At 40.7% G+C, this 20,262-nt stretch overlaps 1 pseudogene; it reads right to left on the bottom strand.

The window, feature by feature from the left end:
• Window positions 1–19,733, bottom strand: part of LOC122806173 — a 39,632-nt pseudogene extending 19,899 nt beyond the window's left edge.
• Window positions 19,734–20,262: the final 529 nt, after the last annotated feature.

Below are 20,262 nucleotides of genomic sequence, written 5' to 3'. Positions count from 1 at the left end.
AAAAACTCCCTTACTAGCCTCAGTAAGAAACTGAGATGCCTCATAAAATCCACCAAAGCTAGTTACGAAAATAAAATTGCCAAAGATTCCAAAGACAACCACAAAGCATTCTATAACTATGTCAAGAATCTAAATGGCAATGCTCAGATCTGCTCTGAGCTAAAACAGAATGGCATTAAATATACTGATCTGAAGGATATTGCCAATATCCTGGCAGATCGATTCAGTGCCAACTTCACCCCCTCTCACCCCCTAAATGGCTCATCTCAATACCGGAAGATTGCCAAATTCCAGTAATAACGGCCACACAGGTACAAAACGCACTCTCTAAAGCCAAGAATACAGCATGCATGGGACCAGATGACATCCCGGGCTGTGTACTACATGAACTACAATATGAACTGGCACCTCACCTAAGTGTCATGTTTAATCATAGCCTCACCTCAGGTTTCATGCCCACTGAGTGGCGCAGAGCTACAGTTATCCCAATCCACAAGGGGGGATCCACCTTGGATCCCGGAAACTACCGTCCCATCAGTCTGACAAGCCTTATCTGCAAGGCCATGGAGCGTATTATCATGGAACTTATAAACAAAGACATTGGAAACCTTCAAACACTGGACCCCACCCAGTTTGGGTTTGTGAAGGGCCGATCTTGTCTCCTGAACCTGATTGATTTCTTTGAATCAGTCTCCAGAGCCATGGACAAGGGTAAGGTGGTCCACATAGCCTATCTAGACCTTGCCAAGGCCTTTGACACCATCCCCCACTCTGGAATCATAGATAAACTTACTAAGTTGGGCATTAATCCCTATGTCACCCAATGGGTTGCTAAATGGCTTACTGATAGAACCCACACTGTAAAAGTAGCTGACTCCAAATCCAGCTCCAGACAAGTGACAAGTGGAGTACCTCAGGGTTCAGTCCTGGGGCCGCTCTTGTTTGGCATCTACTTCTCTGAAGTACAGGTCAACACTAAGGGACTCTGGCTAACACAGTTTGCAGATGACTGCAAACTGGGAGCCATTATTGAATCCCCAAATGATGTGGATACTCTACAAAAGGGCCTTACAGAAACAGATGCTTGGTGCCAGAGCCATGGGCTCAAGCTCAATGCCAAGAAATGTATTGTTATCCCTTTGGGAAAAAACATGTATCCATGAATTACCATATAGGTGGCAGTACACTAAACACAGAAAGTGTGATAAGAGACTTAGGGACACAGGTGGACAGTGGTCTCACCTTCGATAACCACATCGCCACAACAGTCAGGAAATCCTTCTATGTGGCACACCTCATCACGAAGGGCTTTTCATCCAGAAAAAGGAGGTCATTGTCCCACTGTACTCATCCCTCATTAGACCCATTATAGAATACAACGCCCCATTTGGTATGTACCTCTCAAGACATCTGCAACAACTGGAAAGGCCTCAGAAATACCTCACTAAAAGAATCACAGGCCTAAAGCAGATGCCCTATGCTGACCGCCTTAAAAACTCCAGCTATACTCTGTCGCATATCGTCTACTCAGAGGCGATCTCTGCTTAACATACAAGGCCATGTCAAACCCAGAGCTGTTGGACATGCTACACTTAAAGAAATCCCAATCCCTCAGAGCTACATGCTCCAGGGATCTAAACCTTGTCATCACAATAAACAAAACATGCTGGAGGGATAGGTTCCTGACCCAGAGACTCCCCAGACTCTGGAATAGATTGCCCATACATGTAAAGCAGAGTGCCTCTTTGGACCTCTTCAAGAGGAACCTTGACGATTGGATGGGAGAAAGGAAATTCACCCCAGGGATCACGTCAGTCGCCCTGCTAGACAGGGGTCCAGGAAAGTAAATAATGTGGGAAGAAATAGCCAGGGAATTGTTATGGCTAGGCTTGTATAGGCCCTAGGGCTGATCGCCTAGTACCAACCTATGAACCCCTATACTGTAGAGCAGGACAAGGCTCTCTATTTGGCCTTACCAGCCAATCAGTAAAACAGCTCACTGTACCTATCCAGGCATGTCCAAAGGGCAGTTTCAGGTGTACTCTCCAGTCCAAGTGGTGAATCTGGGCATTTTGAGGAAATGTTACAACTGCCTCATGTACACAGACAACCCTACATGTGACAGATGCAATTATACAGCCATACTGGAGGCTAAGCTCTCTCAACCCAAGACTGGACCAGACAGTCAAGAGGAGAAGGGAATTACTTGCATCACACCACCAGTCTCACAAAGACCTATGAAATCAGCACCGACAAAAAACACACATAAATACACAAAAACATACTCAGAAGCTCTAATAAAAATCTACAAAAGCAACAGACACTTCCAAAGCAGACATCCAAGCAACCTCCACCCCGCAACACAAACCATGAAACACATACTTCACAAAACCAGTGTGCCATGCAATGACAGCCCTTAAGGCAAAATAACATACCCAACACACTAGTAATAGGTGACTCTAGAGTCAGGCACACTGATGTCCCACTCACTAGGATGAACAAGGAGAAGGTTACTGTTAGCTGCCTGTCGGGTGCCAGGATTTGCCACATAACACAAGCATTCAGGTCACACCAGAACAAGTACAAATACAACTCTGTCATTGTCCACGTTGGTGTGAATGACCCGAGCCGTACCTCTCTGGACTACATGAAAAGAGACATGGAGGTGCTTTCTGATCACGCAGACCAGGCCAGTATGACCCTGACCCTGAGTAGCATCCTGCCCTCACCAAGAATGATACCACGGTATAAAGAAAAAACTATCAATTTCAACAATTGGCTAAGTTTCTGGTGTCATTCAAAGGGGACCCAGTGCCTGTCCGCCTGGGATGACATGCTCGACAAGTCACGCTGCTTCGCTAGAGATGGCTTGCACTTGTCACCCTTAGGCTTTTGAATACTGGCCAAGGCTCTTGCCACCCCCCATAGTGCCTTTTTTAGGCAAGGCTCAAAAGAAAAACCCACAAACCAGTCTGGTGGATCCCTGCCATAAACAAGCTATACAATAGAGGGTGGGAACTAGTACAGAAGAGAGTAAAATCCCAAGAGGAAAAGACATCCCTGATCAGTATCAGCAAGAAACTACAATCCCTCATAAAATCATCCAAGGCTAGCTTCGAAAGAAAAATTGCCAAGGACTAAAATGATAATCACAAGGCATTCTTTAGCTATGTCAAGAATCTAAGTGCCAATTCCCAGATCTGCTCAGAGTTAGTGCAGAATGGCACAAAATATACTGAACTGACCGATATCGTGAACATCCTGGCAGACAGGTTCAGTGCAAACTTCACCCCTCTCTCACCCCTAAAATGGCCCATAACCATACCAGAAGAATGTAGTGCACCTGAAATCACAGACACTCAGGTTAAAACAGCCCTCTCCAAAGCCAAAAACACCGTATCAATGGGAACAGACGGTATCCCAGGCTGCGTCCTACATGAGCTCAAAGATAAACTAACCCGCTCACCTAAACACACTTTTCAAACTCAGCCTCTCCACAGGCTACGTGCCCATAGAGTGGCGCACAGCAACAGTTATTCTGCTCCACAAAGGTGGAGCTACAACAGACCCCAGGAACTATCGCCCTATAAGCCTGACTAGCTTGGTCTGCAAGGTTATGGAGCACGTCATCATGGATCTCACTAAGAGAGACATTGGGGACCTCCAAACACTGGATCCTACCCAGTTCGGCTTTGTTAAGGGCAGATCATTCCTCCTAAACCTGGCGGACTTCTTTGAGACAGTTACCAAGGCTATAGCTGAGGGAAAGGTGGTCCACACAGCCTACCTAGACCTCTCAAAGGCCTTCGACATCCTTCCCCATTCTGGTATTACAGACATGCTCGCCAGCCTGAACATAAACCCCTATGTCATGAGATGGGCTGCCAACTGGCTCACGGACAGAACCCACATGGTAAAGAGTTGCGGGAGCTAGGTCTGACTCTAAACCGGTTACAAGTGGCGTTCCCCAGGACTTAGTCCTAGGACCCTCCTATTCGGCATATACTTTTCAGAGGTACAGGCAAGCACAGGAGGACTATGGCTGACTAAGTTCGCAGATGACTGCAAACAAGGGGCTATAACTGACTCTCCGACTGACACAGACATCCTCCAAAAGGGTCTCACTGAGACAGATACCTGGTGTCAAAACCATGGCCTCAAACTAAATGCCAAAAAGTGCATAGTCATCCCCTTTGGAAAAAAACAAAGTACCCACAAATTACCACATTGGTGGTAGCCCCCTAAATACGGAAGACAAAATAAGGGATCGGGGGACCCAAGTAGATAGTAACCACTCCTTTGATAATCACATTGCCAAAGTGGTTAGAAAATCCTTCTATGTGGCCCACCTAATCACAAAAGGGTTTGCATCCAGATCAAAAGAGGTCATTGTGCCCCTCTACACATCACTCACCAGACCCATCATAGAGTACAATGCCCTGTTTGGGATGTACCTTACAAGACACCTGCAACAGCTGGAAAGACCAAAGAAGTACCTCGCCAAGAGGATCACTGGCCTGAAACAGATGCCCTATGCAGCTCGACTGAAGAAACTCCAGCTGTACTCGGTTGCATGCCACCTACTCAGAGGTGATCTCTGCCTGACATACAAGGCCATGTCCAACCCAGAATTGATGGACATGCTCCACCTAAAGAAAACCATATCCCCTCGAGCCACACGCTCTAGGGATTTAAACCTCGCCACAACAATAAATAGGACGTGCTGGAGGGATAGATTCCTATCCCAGAGACTTCCCATGTTCTGGAACAAGATTCCAGTCTACATTAGGCAGAGCTCCTCACTAGCACTCTTTATGAGAAACCTTGATGAGTGGATGGGAAACAGGAAGTTTACCCCAGGAAACACTTCAGTGGCTCTGCTGGACAGAGGCACAGGGAACTAATCTAAGGGGGCAGCGAAAGCCAACACATTCTGGCTAGGCTTATAAATGCCTTTGGGCACATAGCCTAGTACCTACCAATGAACCTATAAACTTGTGACCTTCTTTAAACTTTCAAAACCTCCTTCAGCAAACCTCACTGAATTTAAGGACTACAAACATACCATCTTCAACTTACTCTATGATGAGGTCTCTAAGTTCCCTTATAACTTACCTTTTCTGCCCGTATTACAGCAGCAAGCTTACTTGTTTAGTAAAATGCATTGAACTGGTAGTTTCAAGAGAACCATGTATAATGGAAAATTCAAAAACAAACCACCTTGGCAGTCCACCACCATAAATAAACTATGCAACAAAAGTAAGAAGCTCTTTAAATTACTTAGTACATCCAACCCCCCCCCCCTATACTGAATGATAATATCACAAGCATTACAAAAAAACTGAAGAACACTATCAGGTCCACTAAAGGAGCTTGTAAACTTAAACTGGTCTCTGACACCAGATAATTAGAAATCTTTCTTTACCCAAGGCAGAAAACTAAAAAAGGTACCCTACACTGTTCTGCACATATTTAGAATACGTAAATGAAAATCAGTGCGACAACCATGGCTAATAGCATAAAAACAATAAACTCGTAAAAAAGATGAGTGCTTTTGTTACTCGGAACACTTCTTCAGATCTTATTAAAACATAAAAACATAAGCATTTAAAAGAGAAAACCAATGAAGTCAACAGATGCAAATCAAAAATAATCTCATTTGTTCATTCTACAAACCTTTAGCCAACAGAGAGGGAGCCATACCCCTCTCAAAGATAGGTTCAAAGCACATATGTAAAGTCAGGCATAATACTACAATTGGGCAGTTAAAACCAAAACAACCAATAAAATTGGGTACTACGATTCCAACAGTCACATCTAGTCCATTCAAGTCACATATCCATTGAAACATAAAAATTATGATTAAAAAAGTGAATAAGCAATGTCAATAAAAAAGGCCACTAAAAGACAAGTAATAAATCAACATCAGATCAAAAAAGCAACATCTAGGTCCATAACCCTGTCGCTATGATCTTGTAAAAGATTTGCCCTTTAACTAAAAAGGCTCCAGTAAAAGCAAAGCTATCCTAGCCAATACAACAGTATCAGAAATTATGTCATCATCATGGGAGCCTACGTCCCCTTAAGGGTGGGTCTAAAAGGGACACATCCATTCAAGCCTGGGAACTTATCTGATTGGAGAGTGGCAATCCAATTAATTTCTGCTATTTTTGGATTGTTAATGACGTCTCCACCTCTTACAGTTTCATTTATCACTTGCAGTGCTGTAAAACAAAAAGAATTGTTCTTGTTGGATGATATATGTTCTTTTCTTCACAATGCCGAATATCACTCAAGTGTTTAAAAATATGTTCTTTAAAGGGTCTGTTCATCTTCCCAACGTAAAATGAATCACAGAAATCACAAGTTGCTAAACTGACTATATTCTTGGTCTGAATCTGCATATATGGATGGTCTATATGTTCTGCGTGAAATGGGATGCATGAATTGGTGGTGGAAAGATGTTGGTATGCTTTGCACAATCTGTATGGAAGAGTGCCAATTCTAGATGATCTCAATTGCATCTTATATCTTGGACCATAGCAAAGTTGTTTCTTCAAATTGGCACTATTCTTGAAATGGAAGGCAGGCTGTTCCCCTACTACTTCCTTAATCTGGTCATGTTTTGTTAAGAGCATCCAATTATTTCTGATATCTCATATCAAGGTCACATCACTTGAGTAGGTGAGTGTGAGCTTAAGCACTTTATCTGTTTGAGTCCTTGAAGATGAAACAGAGATGTTATGATTCTTCCTAGAAAAATAAGGTTTCTCTCCTGTAGATCTAAGATCTTTCAGTTGACTAGTCAACAAATTAATCTCTGGTATATGATAACCCCCTGTCAAAAAATAATTACTAAGGGTTGACATTGACTCATAATGAACTACATCTGTATGTAGGCATGTTCTCAAAAACTGCCCTTTTAGTATATTTTTATAGATGTGATTAGGATGCATACTGGAACATTTAAGCAACATGTGGCTTGAATGGACTAGGTGTAACAATTGGATTCATAGTTCCCAGTTTCATTGGTTGTTTTGGCTTTAACTGCCCAATTGTAATATGCCTGACTTTATATATATATGTGGTTTGAACCCATCTTTGAGAGGGGTATGGCCCCTTCTCTATTTGCTATTGTTATACGGTGATGTGGAAATATGTGATAAAATCCAGGAAATTCTTCCTTTAGTATACTGGAGGGGCCAGTACCTGAAAGCTTTTTTGGAACAGAAAAAAACAGGTTCAGTAAGAGGAAGGTCTGGTATAACAAAATGTGGAGCCTGCTCATATTGCAAGTTCATTTATGAGGGAGGTCCACATTTCAGGTAAGGGATGCTACCTGTCATAGTAAGGGTATTTTTAATCTAAACAAGTTAACTATTTACCACAGTGTCAGAAGTGTCCCTGTTTTTATGTTGAAAAAAATGAGGGGAAACTTAGAGACCGTATCTATGAACATGAATATAGTATTAATAAAATGAATTTATCTAACACCTTAGCTAAACGTGAATATGAAGGAATATAATTTTGTCATTGATCATGTCCCAGTAAAGGTGAGGCAAGGGCCTTGGGGACTTTATTTGCAAAAGAAAGAGTTAGCATGGCAACTAATTTTTAATGCCTATTTTGATTCTGGGTTGAATGACTTTTTTTCAAAGTGCTAACTACCTTTTAGGTTAAAACAAGTTATTTCAATAATAAGGTAGTTTGGTCGTACCTGTCTGTTTTATATTTAAGATGTTTAAAGAAAAGGGTGGCTGGATCTTTAAGACACTTGAGGAAGTGATATAATGACTGCATCCCATTGCTAGAGTCTTTTTAAACAGAGCTGTTACTATGGGTGAAGAGTCTGAAGAAGTTCACATATGGTTTGAATAAACAAATGCGCCTATTTTTATTACAATAAAGTTTACTGAAGGTCTGACTGGCTTTTCTGTTGAATGCCATTGCTTTCCAGACCTGCAGCAGTATTTTGGATTATGTTTTTATGTTTTAATAAGATCTGAAGAAGTGTTCTGAGTAACACTAAAGAGCTCATTTTTTTACAATTTTATTATTTCATTAAAGTTTATGTTATTTAGCCATGGTAGTCGCACTCATTTTCATTTACATATTTTGCCATTTTGGTGATTGGTACGTTCTTTTGGTTGCTTTTGGTGTGTTTTTTTCTTTGCCTTTCAGTTCTTGTGCTATACTGTAGCAACACATGGCAGAAGGACTTGTAGTGGAATTGCATTATAATCCTGATGCATCCAGAAATACAAGGACATCTAATTTTTCTTGGAATAAGCTACATTTATATGACAACCCTTTACTACACTTGGATTTCACTGAACTGAGCACCGAGGAACCTGATGGCCTTCCTGACTTGGGAATTTAACAGTCTGAAGGAGTTGGAAAACCGTCTCTACAAGCTGAAGAGGCTACAATGGCAATGCCTGCCTTTAGAGGCATGCCTACATCAGAGTTATCCCCTAGAGGTTTGAGAGTTCTCCAGATGCTCACCTACAGAGAAACCTTTCCAGATTTCCTCAAATGATGGTAAAAATTAAATCTGGAAGTAAGTTTAGTTACATTAAATTACTTGTTGATTTCTTTGAACCATTTGAGAAGTATTTAGTTAAACAAGTTGAAGAACTACAAAGGGACAAAGAACTGTTACAATGCTGATTTACATATTTTCAGGCTAGTTTGTATAGTCAAGTTTCTGCATATGACTTGAAATTACAGCTCATTAAGAAGCAAAAATTAGAAAGAGACTACACCGATTTCAAAAATAGCCAATATGGTCCAAACAGATGAAGAGCAATGAGTCAAACTCGCACCTCTAAAGATGAAGTACCTTCAGTAATAGTTTCCTCTTTGAATAAACCTCACAATGTGTTAACCTTGGATGAACATGATATACGGCCACATAATTTGCCAACTTTACACAATGTGGATCCCAATATTAAGAATTCTAGTACCAAATCGATTTCCAAGGTTCCTCCTTCCTCTGATTTAGGTGCAAGAAGTAACGAGAAGACCGATACGGGTCTATATCACTACATCGAATGGTGATAAGTTAGAACGCCCTTTGTTCGAACCTAAAAGTCCAAAATCCCTAAACAGCAAACTCACAGAACAGCGATTTTTTCCCAGGGAAAACAATCACTGCTCCATGGAAAAAAAATCACAACTTTAAAACAAACTAAAGTGGGGGCTTCACACACCACACACCCCCAATGTAGGAGGCTGTGCCCCCCACACCCCCCTACTTAAATATACCAATTCCGATATCGCACTACAGTGGAGGAAATAGCAAAGCTCCGAAGACGGCCCACCAATTTTTTTTCCCTAGGAAAAAAATCGATGTCCCATAACTTCGCGGTTTGGAGCTTTCGGATTTTTCGGTTCAAACAAATGGTGTTCGAACTTCTCACCATTCAATGTGGTGATATAGACGTGAATGATGCTACATCGTTTTTTCCAGAATTGCCTGTGTGTGTAAAACCAAAGCAGAATCCCGGGGGTAGTCACTCAGCAGGGGATGCAAAAGGAGGAAGTTTTCCACCGTCCCCAATCCATTGTTCATGAAGAAATAAACACAAATTTATTAGTTGTTAACATTTCTGATTTCACTCTCAAGGCTGAGAATTTCAACATACTGAACAAAGGGCTTTTGTTAATTCCTGCACGCCATCAAAAATGGGTGATGTTATTTTAAGTGTCAAGACCTTTGCAAGGAACATTATGTTGAGGACTATATATGGTCAGAACATGCCTGATACTATTACCATCTTTAGGAAACCCAGTACTTTTGTACCTCAACTGAGCTCCACTGTCGACACATTTTTTTGAAAATATGTGACAGAGCTTTTCATCAGATTGAATAAACACAGGAAATGCTTCTATAATCTAACATGAGAAGAGAGACAGGCATCAAAAGACCTACAAGATAATACAGACATTAAGAACTGTCCGGCCGATAAAGGAAATGCTGTAATCATGATGAATAATTATGACTATGAGAATAAGATGTACCTTGTATTAAGTGATAAAGAGAAATATTCCTGTTACTAGATTGCAAGTCGGGGAGATTATTAAGACAGTTCAAGACACTTTATAGGATATGTTCATAACTAGATTAATCACCACTGATTTATATGAACACTTTATTGTTCATGAGCCACTATTATCCATCATTAGCGGTTTATCCACGATACGTAAAGACTTGTACAATCCCCCAATACACCGAATAGTGGCAGGCAGTGGTTGGGTAACCGAAACTTTTTTGAGAGACACACCCAGCATTTCTTGGCATCATTTTATCGGAGTACTAGTGAACTGGAAGTCACCACTCTGCATTATATGGTCACCTTAGACTGTATACAGAGTCTGTTCACAGTGATTCCCAATGATTATGGAGTTGATGCTGTGAAGAAGTTATTGCATGAAAAAAGTGGATATGGAAATGATACCATTATGATATGCATGCTGTTTGAATTGATCTTGGAAAACAACCTCTTGGTATTTAAGGACAGAATTTATTGGCAGAAATTGGGAGTAGCTATGGCCACACCATGTGCCAATAGCTATGCTAATCTGGTCTTAGCTAAATGGGAGGATTTACATGTCTTCAACAATAACAGATTTTCCGATTGCATTTATTATTACAAGCCCTTTGTGGATGACATTTTTATTTTTTGGCATGGTACTTTAGAACAGCTTAAAGACTATTATTTACTTGGAAACAACTACGTCCTTTCTAAAGTTAACTATGAAGGAGTCTACTTCCATGGATTTCTTTGACGTGTATATATCTCACACATGATACGAAATTTAATACAAAATTGCATTGAAAAGCATGCTAGAAAAACAAGTTGCTTGAACATTCTCACATGTATCCTAATCACGTCTATAAGAATATACTAAAAGGGCAGTTTCTGAGAACTTCACACCTACATACAGATGAAGGTGTACATTATGAGGCGATGCCAACCCTTAGTAATGATTTTTTGACTAGGGGGTCATCATAAACAAGAGATTCAGTTGACTAGTCAACAAAAAGGGAAACCTTATTTTTCTAGGAAGAATCATAATATCTCTAACATTTCATCCTCAAGGACTCAAACAGATAAAGCACTTAAGCTGACGCTCACCTACTCAGCTGATGTGACCTTGGTATGGGATATCATCAGAAAAAATTGGATGATGACCAGATTAAGGAAATATTAGGGAACACCTTGCCTTCAGTTTCAAGAATAGTGCCAATTTGAAGAAACAACTTTGTTACGGCCCAAGATACAAGACCCCCTTGAGATCGACTTTTCCATGCAGATTGTGCAAAGGATGTCAACATCTTTCCACCACCAATTCATTCATGCATCCCATCTCATGCATAGACCATCCTTGTATGCAGATTGTAAGACCAAGAACATAGTCTATTTAGCAACTTGTGACTCCTAGGATTCGTTTTATGTTGGGAAAACGAACAGACCCTTTAAAGAATGTATTTTTAAACACTTGAGTGATATTCGGCATTGTGAAGAAAAGGATGCACTTGCCAAATGTATATCATCCAACAGGAACCATTCTTTTTATTTTATGGCACTGCAAGTGATAAATGAAACTGTTAGAGGTGGCAACATTGTTAACAATACAGAAATGAAGTGGATTACCACTTTAATCAGATAAATTCCCAGGCTTGAATGGTTGTGTGCCTCTTAGACCTGTCCTTAAGGGGTCCAGGCTTCCATGACAATGACATCATTTCTGATACTGTTGTATTGGATGGGATATCCTTGTTTTCATTGCAGACTTTTTAGTTTAAGGGCAAATCTTTCACAAGATCGTAGTAATAGGGTTATGGACCTAGATGCTGCTTTTTCGATCTGTTGTTGATGCATTACTTGGCCTTTAGCGCCTTGTTTTATTCATATTTCTTATTCACTTTTTAATCTTAATTTTTATGACTGAATGGATATGTGGCTTGAATGGACTAAGTGTGACAACTGGATTCACAGTTCTCAATTTCATTGGTTGTTTTGATTTTAGCTGCCTAATTGTAAGATTATGCCAGACTTTACATATGTTCTTTGAACCTATTTCTGAGAGGGGTATGGCTCTCTCTCTACTGGCTAAGGGTTCATAAAATGATTGAATGAGAATATTTTTGATTTACATCTGTTGACCTCACTGGTTGTTTCTCTTTTAAACATTTATGTTTTAATAAGATCTGAAGAAAGTTTATGCTATTAGCCGTGGTAATTGCACTGATTTTCATTTATATATGTTGCCGTTTTGGTGTTTGGTGCATTCTTTTGGTTGTTGGTGATGTATTTTTCTTAATATATTTAGAATCACACCCCATATTCTGACCCAACAGGCACTGACAATATCCTGGTAAACAAAGTTAGTGCCAACATTCTACCCCCACTGAGACTTACCATGCCCCAAGCTGGCATCTTATAAAAGCTAAATGATATAAAATAATCAACCCATATAGGAGAAGATGGATTGCAAACTGGTCATAAGACAAGACTGTATGAGTTGTAGATGCCTCATCATAAAGTATGAAAATGACCAGCAGTGTCCCTCAGGGCTTGGTACTGGGACCTGTCCTTGCTGTTATTTACTCCTCAGATCTCCAAGCAAAATGCCAAGACCTCTCACTAACAATGTTTGCAGATGACAGAAAACTGCGATGGTGTTGTTAAGTCACCCTACAACGCCCAAACCATCCAGAATGGACTCTCCCTAGTAAACTCTTGGTGTAATAACACAGACTCAAACTATGTTCTAAAAGGTGTTGTATCATCACTTACAATAGATACATAAGTTATAGGAATGCCCTGACTGGCTATTTAATATGTAGTCTAAGTCATCTTTTTATTGCTTTGACATTTCCTACCTGGAGTCTTTACTAATCTTAGACCTACAGCATGCTCTAAACATTTATCTTCTTGCAAGCCAATAGCGCATTTACCAAGGTTGGTTGCCAACAGAGTGATTTGAACAGAATTGAGGATAGTACAGGGCTTCAAGATGTTATTCATTAGTTGTTGAAATGTAACTGAAGCTCCATGCAGGCAAAAACATAATTTAAACTGAAAGAACTCACCATAGATTGAGAAGGCATTTTCCTTCTTCTGGTCAGTTAGGGTAAACTACTAGTACTCCATAGCTAAGTCAAAGGTGGTGAGGTATTGAACATTCTCCAATCTTTTTATTCATCTGTCTAGCTGGGATATGGCATGTGTATGAAATTTATGCCTACAAAACCTAATGGTGCTACATGATTTAGGCTCCAGTACTACTGGGCTGTACCAAACCAGCTCTGAGGACAATATGCATAGGTTCTTGGTTGCTTGATTTGTGCAAGTTGACTTACAGTAGGTTCCTTTCACTGATCTTTCCTTGGGAAAATCTACCAGAGAGGACAGGAGCATTGATTCTATTGCTACGATTCTGTCTTGAGCTCTACAAAGTGGCACAGCCTCAGCATAGCAGGTGGCATACAGATTTCCAAAATATACTGACATCCCTTAGGAGGTTTAACTAAAGTACCCAACAAATCCACAGATAATTTTTCAAAACGTAAACATTTTGTGGGTAATGGCATGAAAGGAGAATACAAAACCCTTAAATGTCAGTTTTCTGTCAGCTGATGCAAGTAACAGACAAACTTTTAATGCCTGAGAAGACAGCCTGTTCAGTCTCTTTATACTCATTCTTTGTTATTTTTTTTCCAATCCTTAGGTGGCCTCCTATGGGGGCAACTCTGTCACAAGCTTTAATACTGTGTTGCTAAATGCCTGAAATGCTAAGACCTGTTCAACAATATTTCTTTTTTCTTGCCTACTATACAATGAGTCTGTGGTCCATTTCAAATTGTGGGTAGACAGGTGGTTGGTCTGGAGAGACATGATCAGGGCCTAGGGCAAGGAATACAGTATAAATGGAAATCCTTATGAGGTATTTGCTTTCCACAAGTAATGCAATTATTAACTTTTACTGACATCGGTATGGAGCAAGAAAAAGTTTCCCCAATGGGGTACTTAGCTTTAGTGAACACTTTGGTTCTGAAACTCGAATTTGAAAATTTCAGGAGTCGGCCGACTGGCACTTGCAAACTGCTTCTGCTTTGGGCATCGTGCGGCAAGAAAGACTGAAGAAAATGGTGTTGGCTGCCTGTTTTATACCCCTGACGACCTGACATCATGGAAAAGGACAGCAACCGATACAGGACCCAAGACTTTGGAATTCAGGCAGACTGAGGGCAACCTGCCAGCAGATTACCCAAATGTAATGACTGCAACAGTGACACATGAAGAACATCAATATTTCTCCTTTTTTGCCTACTATACAATGAGTTTGTGGTCCATTTCAAATTGTGGGTAGACAGGTGGTTGGTCTGGTGAGACAATACCCCAATGTACCACATGAATGTCATTTCTGGCCTCTCAATGTGCAACCCTCTTACTTTGCATTCCTAAAACAAAGAAAATGAATACTTAAAATTTTCAGTTCCTCATTTCATCTACTGTCCTCTGATACAGATTCTATTGGGTTTACATCATAAATCACTAACCAAAAGTAGGATGGTGTCTATTTTATGGTCATGGTAGACTTTTTTTTCTTTGCCGTTCTGCCCACCCTCTGTAGCTTCTTCTTGCCCTCCCTTCACATATGTCCATGTATCTATGAAAGGGGTAAGTCTTTTAAGGGCTGGTATTACTCCAACACAATAACTCAGTGCTCCCAGTAGAGTGTAAAAAAACACCACTTTGGTGGTTGGATAATCCCATGTTCAACACTTAACAGACCGCTGAAACATTTGACTTTTTCTGTCTTATTTTTAATCCCTTTCACACTTAAGGGTGGTCTAAGATGGTCTCAGCATATTTGAATAGGTGGATGTTTTTTCCTCACGCTTATCTTTCAGACAATTCTTACTAGTCCCTCCATTGTTAGGTGGATTTCTCTAAAGCAAGTTGTCCTCAGGGTTTTGGGGCAGTTTGTTCATCACCTTGCACTTGTCACTTCCATAAAATTGTCTACCATTATAGGATTTATTTATTTATTTAACATTTGTTTACCGGGAAAGTCTGACTTGGAATGAGCCAATGTTCAGCGGAGGCCCAGTGAGAAATGCTCCATGTGAAATCTTTGTGAGTGTGTCAGAGGAGTGACGCCTGAGTGGGTTACAAGTTTTTTTTTTTACTGTTTGGAATCATTGGCCTGTGCTAGTTCTAAAATCAAAATATACATTATTTAAGATTCCCCACTCAGAAACAGTGCTATTAACCTGGCCCATTCACTAGACAGCTATCCTTCCCTTTCATCTGTTCTTTCAAAGACTTAAGTTCAGACATCATTAATTTCTGCAGGAAGTAGTCTGTTCCACATACTGATGCCCTATGCTGGTGCTTTTCCTAGGTGTATCCACAACCCTTACCCAGGGCCCATACTTACTGCTGCAGGTTCTGAATGACCTTCTGATACTATTCATTTGTTTGTTGCAACATGTTTGGTTGAGCATTGCCAGTGGACTTGTGTATTTTTCCATGCCAGATTACCAGGGCTTACAAAACCTGAGAATATGTTGTAGAGTTTGATTGTTTTTTTTGAACTTGACTATTTTCCAGTTGAGCAGACATGTGTACTTGCATATTTCAATTGCTATCCTGACGAGCAGACATGTTACATGGTTTTTGCTGCATGATATCTGTACTATGAAAAGGTATTTCTAGTTTCATATTGCTGTCTACAGTTCATTCTGAGAAATGGTTCTCTGCATTTTTCTAAGCATAGCTTACAGAATGAATGGTAGAAACTTCTGCACCAGATCTTTACAAACCAGCCAGGGAAACTATTTTGTTCTGTAATAGACAGGACTATGATCCAATGATAAGCACCACTGACCACCAAATAATGCAAATGGCTGAATCAGTCTTACATACATCAAATGCATATTACTGCCTTGGGTTATGATCTACACTTAAATATCCTAAGCTTTACACTATACCCCTGCAGAAAGTGAAATTGCACTAGGAACTTGCAGATGTGTGAGTATACCTCTTCTTAAAACACGGACTATTGGAAAGCCCAATGGTTGGTCCAGCTACCAGATCTCTACCAGTTTTCCACTCTCTGCCCAGTAGACTCTGCACCCTTGGGCACCAGGAAGATGATGGTCAGAATGGACTTCAGACAGTGCTGTCTTCTGATCTTTCTTGTCCTGACAACAGTATTCTGGGTAAAAGGGTGGCAGCCTACTCTATTATGTTTGTCTTAACCATCAGACCCCTCCAAAACTGTGTTTTCCGTGCTGTTAAACCCTGAGGAGGGGAGGTGTCTGATCAGGATGTAGACAGTGAGGACAGAAAAAGTGATTTGGATACTCACCTATAACCATCTAGACAAAGAAAGTAAGGGATGGGGAGGAAATTGGTATTACAATAGTGGATATACTTCAGCATAAAAAATGATGGCATATTCCTAACATGTTTCTTCTATGTCCATTATATAATCCATTGCTGCAGTACTGACTCTTGGAAGACTCACATATGTTATGGACAAGAGGATGGTTGGCCCTTGAAGAGGCATGGGACAATAGGTCCTGCAGAATAACTGTGGTAATGCCTGCCATGGAAGCACTGCTCAGTTTATGATGCTTAGAAAAAGTATGTACACAAGACCATGTTGCCCCTTCCAAGACTGTGTGATAACTCCTGTCAGGGAGGTGGTAATAACTGTAGTGGCCCTTGAAGAAGGGTCTCTGACATGGCCTGAAATTGTTTTACTAAGAAAGAAGTAACAGAAGCAGAAGCAATGTACTATCCATTTTGATATGTATGTTTGCTTAGCAACTTACCTTCCTTGTCCTAAGCAAAAGGAATGAATAACCAATCAGATTTCCTGATGTACTTTGCTCTGTCAAAGTAAAAACACATTCGCCTGTGCACATTGAGCGAGTGTAGGATTGCTTCTCCCTTTTTCTGGGGTAATAGAAATATAAAGGAAAGTGAATAGTGTGGTTCAGGGTTAAATCCATCACCACAACAGACACAAAGGAAGGGTTAGTCTGTAGAGTGACCTGACCCTGTGAAAGATTAAGAGTTCTCTATGTGGCCCTGCAACTCCAAATTTTATCAAGCTGAAATTAGTGTCACTGGCAGTGCAAATTTTCAAGGCACAAGTTTGAGGAAGATGGAAGTAACTGCCTTAAAGGAGACAAGGCAAGCTTTTCCAAGACTTAATTTAGGTCCGATAGTGGTCATTTACTTTTTGATGCTCAAAAATAGAACATCCTTGGCAAATGGGTCTAGTCACAGACACAGTAAGACGGCTGAAATAATTAAGGCATATCATATGCTTGCAAAGTCTGAAAGACAGGTGAGGACTAGCAACACTAGGGTAGAATTTGGGTCATGGTTTCTTCAAAGGCACCAATGGAAGAACCTTTTCATTTAGGTGGATATAATTTCCTTGAATTATGTCTCCTGGTTTCCCTCTAGTTGTACATGTCCTCTTTAAATATGTCCTCAGAAGAAATATGCACTAAATCATCTGCACTGTCTGCCTTAGCATTCTGAAGTTGGGTTGGAATGGGAATCTCTTCTTCTCAGTTAAGAGATTCATATTCTGGGGCAAGAGGAGGAGTTCTGTCTTTGCTAGGCCCAGCAAGAAGAACTAGTGTTGCTCCAGTCAAAATAAAGCAACCAATAGCATTTTTGTCCTGTCCTTTATATTCTATACCACCCTAGATATCAAGGGTATTGAAGATAAGGTACACAGATACGGACATATTTTATATAGAACTTTGTTGCTCAACTCTTCATTACTGGTAACCTGTTGCAAGAATTGCTTGGTTGTCTGTTTTTTGGAGAAGTAAAATGGTCTAACTTCTTTCAAACCCCACCTATGATTTATGTCAAGAAAATATCAATATTTAGCATCCACTTGTGGGGATCCTCTGTTTTGCTCAGCTGGTCTGCCAACACATTCTCTTGGGACAAGTTGTAAGTTGTCCTAAAGGTCAAGATTGACTCCTGGAGAAGTTTCCAAGCTTGCATTGCTAAGCTTGCATAGAAAATATGAATACCTCCCTGTATGTTGATATACCACATCACTATGATATCTGGATGTGTAAGGTTCCATGTTGTCAAATAGACTTGATTGCCTTAATGTTTAGACTCACTGCCATCACCATTTTTATGTTGATGTGCCTCTTCCTGAAGGCCATGTTCTGAGTGTCCTAGACTCACTGTTCTCCCACATGGGCTTTAAAAGATGAATCTCAAGAATGTGTTGGGAGAGTCTAAGGTCCCCAAGGTCATCTTGAAAGGCATTTCCCAGCTTGAGGCAAACCTGGTTTATCCATAGTCAGGGCTCTTTTGTAATGCAGGGCTAATATTAGAATGGAACACTGCAGGGATTTGGCATATCAGACCACCTGTTTCTTAAGTAATTTCTTCATGTGTTATCTTGCTACAGTATCCATCAGAATTCAAAATGCCATATAGTCCAAGACCCTGACAAACTCTTGTGAGACCTGGCACTGCTCAGAGATTTTTTGGAAGTATTGGGACAGAAAGAACAATTTATCTGATAGGAAGGAAGGTTCATTGTTGCAATGTTTCTAGCAGTACCCTCACAAGCAGCACTTGACTTGAGGGTGAAAGATGTGATTTTGGAAGGTTCAGACACAGCCCAATGACTGGAAGCAATTGCTTGCAGAAGGATAAAGGTAAAAGGCTCTGTAATATTTGTATGTTGAACGTTATAACCTTTAGAAAACTGTATAATCTTAATAAGTAAAAATGGCCAAACTCCCTTCTTTTTTTGGAAGCAGAAAAAAGTCTGGAATAAAATTCCACACCTTCCTTTTTCTTCTGGCAACCTCTAGATGGTTCTCTGTGATAATTTTACTCGGAGGTGATGGGAAGTACTTGCTCCTTGGGAATGGGCGTGGAATGCCTAGAAATGCTGGCTTTTTTTATTTTTGAAAGCAGAGTAAGCACTTCTTTATCTTCAAGATCTACCCATCCTGCAGGATGGCATCCTATTTCTTTTTGAACTGGGGCCAGCCTGCTACCAATCTGTTTAGGACAGGAGAAGGGGATGCTAAGTAGAAGTGGCCCTGGGATTTAGTGGTGTGGGATAAGGAATGAGCTTTGCCGAGTCACAACAGTCCCCACTGTGTACCATGTCCTGAGAGCCTCTTGGTTCCCCCTTGTGGTCCACTTGCATTTTTTCTTGTAGCAGCACTTAAACATTTTTGGCTTGCCCTTGTCATGATTAGGGCAGAAGGGACAGCTTTTACTGGGATAGTTCCTATTATACCTTGATATAGGGGAATGAAAAAGACTCTCGAATGATTTATGGTCTTCCCCCTTTTTCTTCTTCTTTCAAACTTCTCTGCAAGGGAACCAAATAGGATTCCCTTGTTCAGAGATACATTAAAGAACTCTGCTTTTACATACTGAGGTAGCTGTTTGTTTCTCAGGTATCCATGTCTCCTTACCACATAACGACTTCACTGCAGCTGCCCAGCATGATGCATACATTACACCATGGCTGCATTTCATTGAGTGTCTAGTAGCCTGGGAATGAAGGCTGTATAAGTCAAGCATCTCCCTCTTTGGGTCCTTAACCTCCATCTCCTCTGTCTTCTGTTCCAACTGGCTGAAGAGGGATTCTTCAAACGTGAACATGTGAGACTGGTAGTTAATGGACCTCTTGGTCATGGTAGTTGAAGTATATATTTTCTTTTTTACAAATTCTCTCTCTCTCTACTATTGGGAATAAGGTTTCACGAGGAAGCCACAGTAGTACCCTTATTGGTGTCCTTCACCACCACAACTGTGTCAGCCAATGAGCTCTTCTTTAGGTATCTGTCGAAGTAATGGACCCTAAAGAAATGGTCAGGTTTTCTAAGGAGCAAAGGGTTGGGAACCTAGCTCCAAAGAGGCACCAGGACTTGAGAAATAGACAGAAGTTTGGGTTCAGACAGGCTCATAAAATCCCTGCATGTAATCTGGGCATGACAGAATTCATTGGCCTCCTATATGAAAACCACCTTCATTCTGTGAAGGGTATCCCCAAATGAGACCTCCACTGGGGACGAGACAGAGTATAAGGTGTCCTCAGTATCTGACACAAGGTAACAGAGGGGAGACCGCTGGTCAACACTGGCCATTTCATGAGTTTGATGTGTCTGAATCCCTTTGGGAAGATCCACATTCTGGGGTTCCCTTCTTTCTTTGGCACAGGGCA

Source organism: Protopterus annectens, chromosome 7.part0, assembly GCF_019279795.1.
Source record: "Protopterus annectens isolate FY-2018-M chromosome 7.part0, PAN1.0, whole genome shotgun sequence".
NCBI lineage: Eukaryota > Metazoa > Chordata > Ceratodontiformes > Protopteridae > Protopterus > Protopterus annectens.
This window is presented reverse-complemented; position numbering and strand designations above follow the sequence as displayed.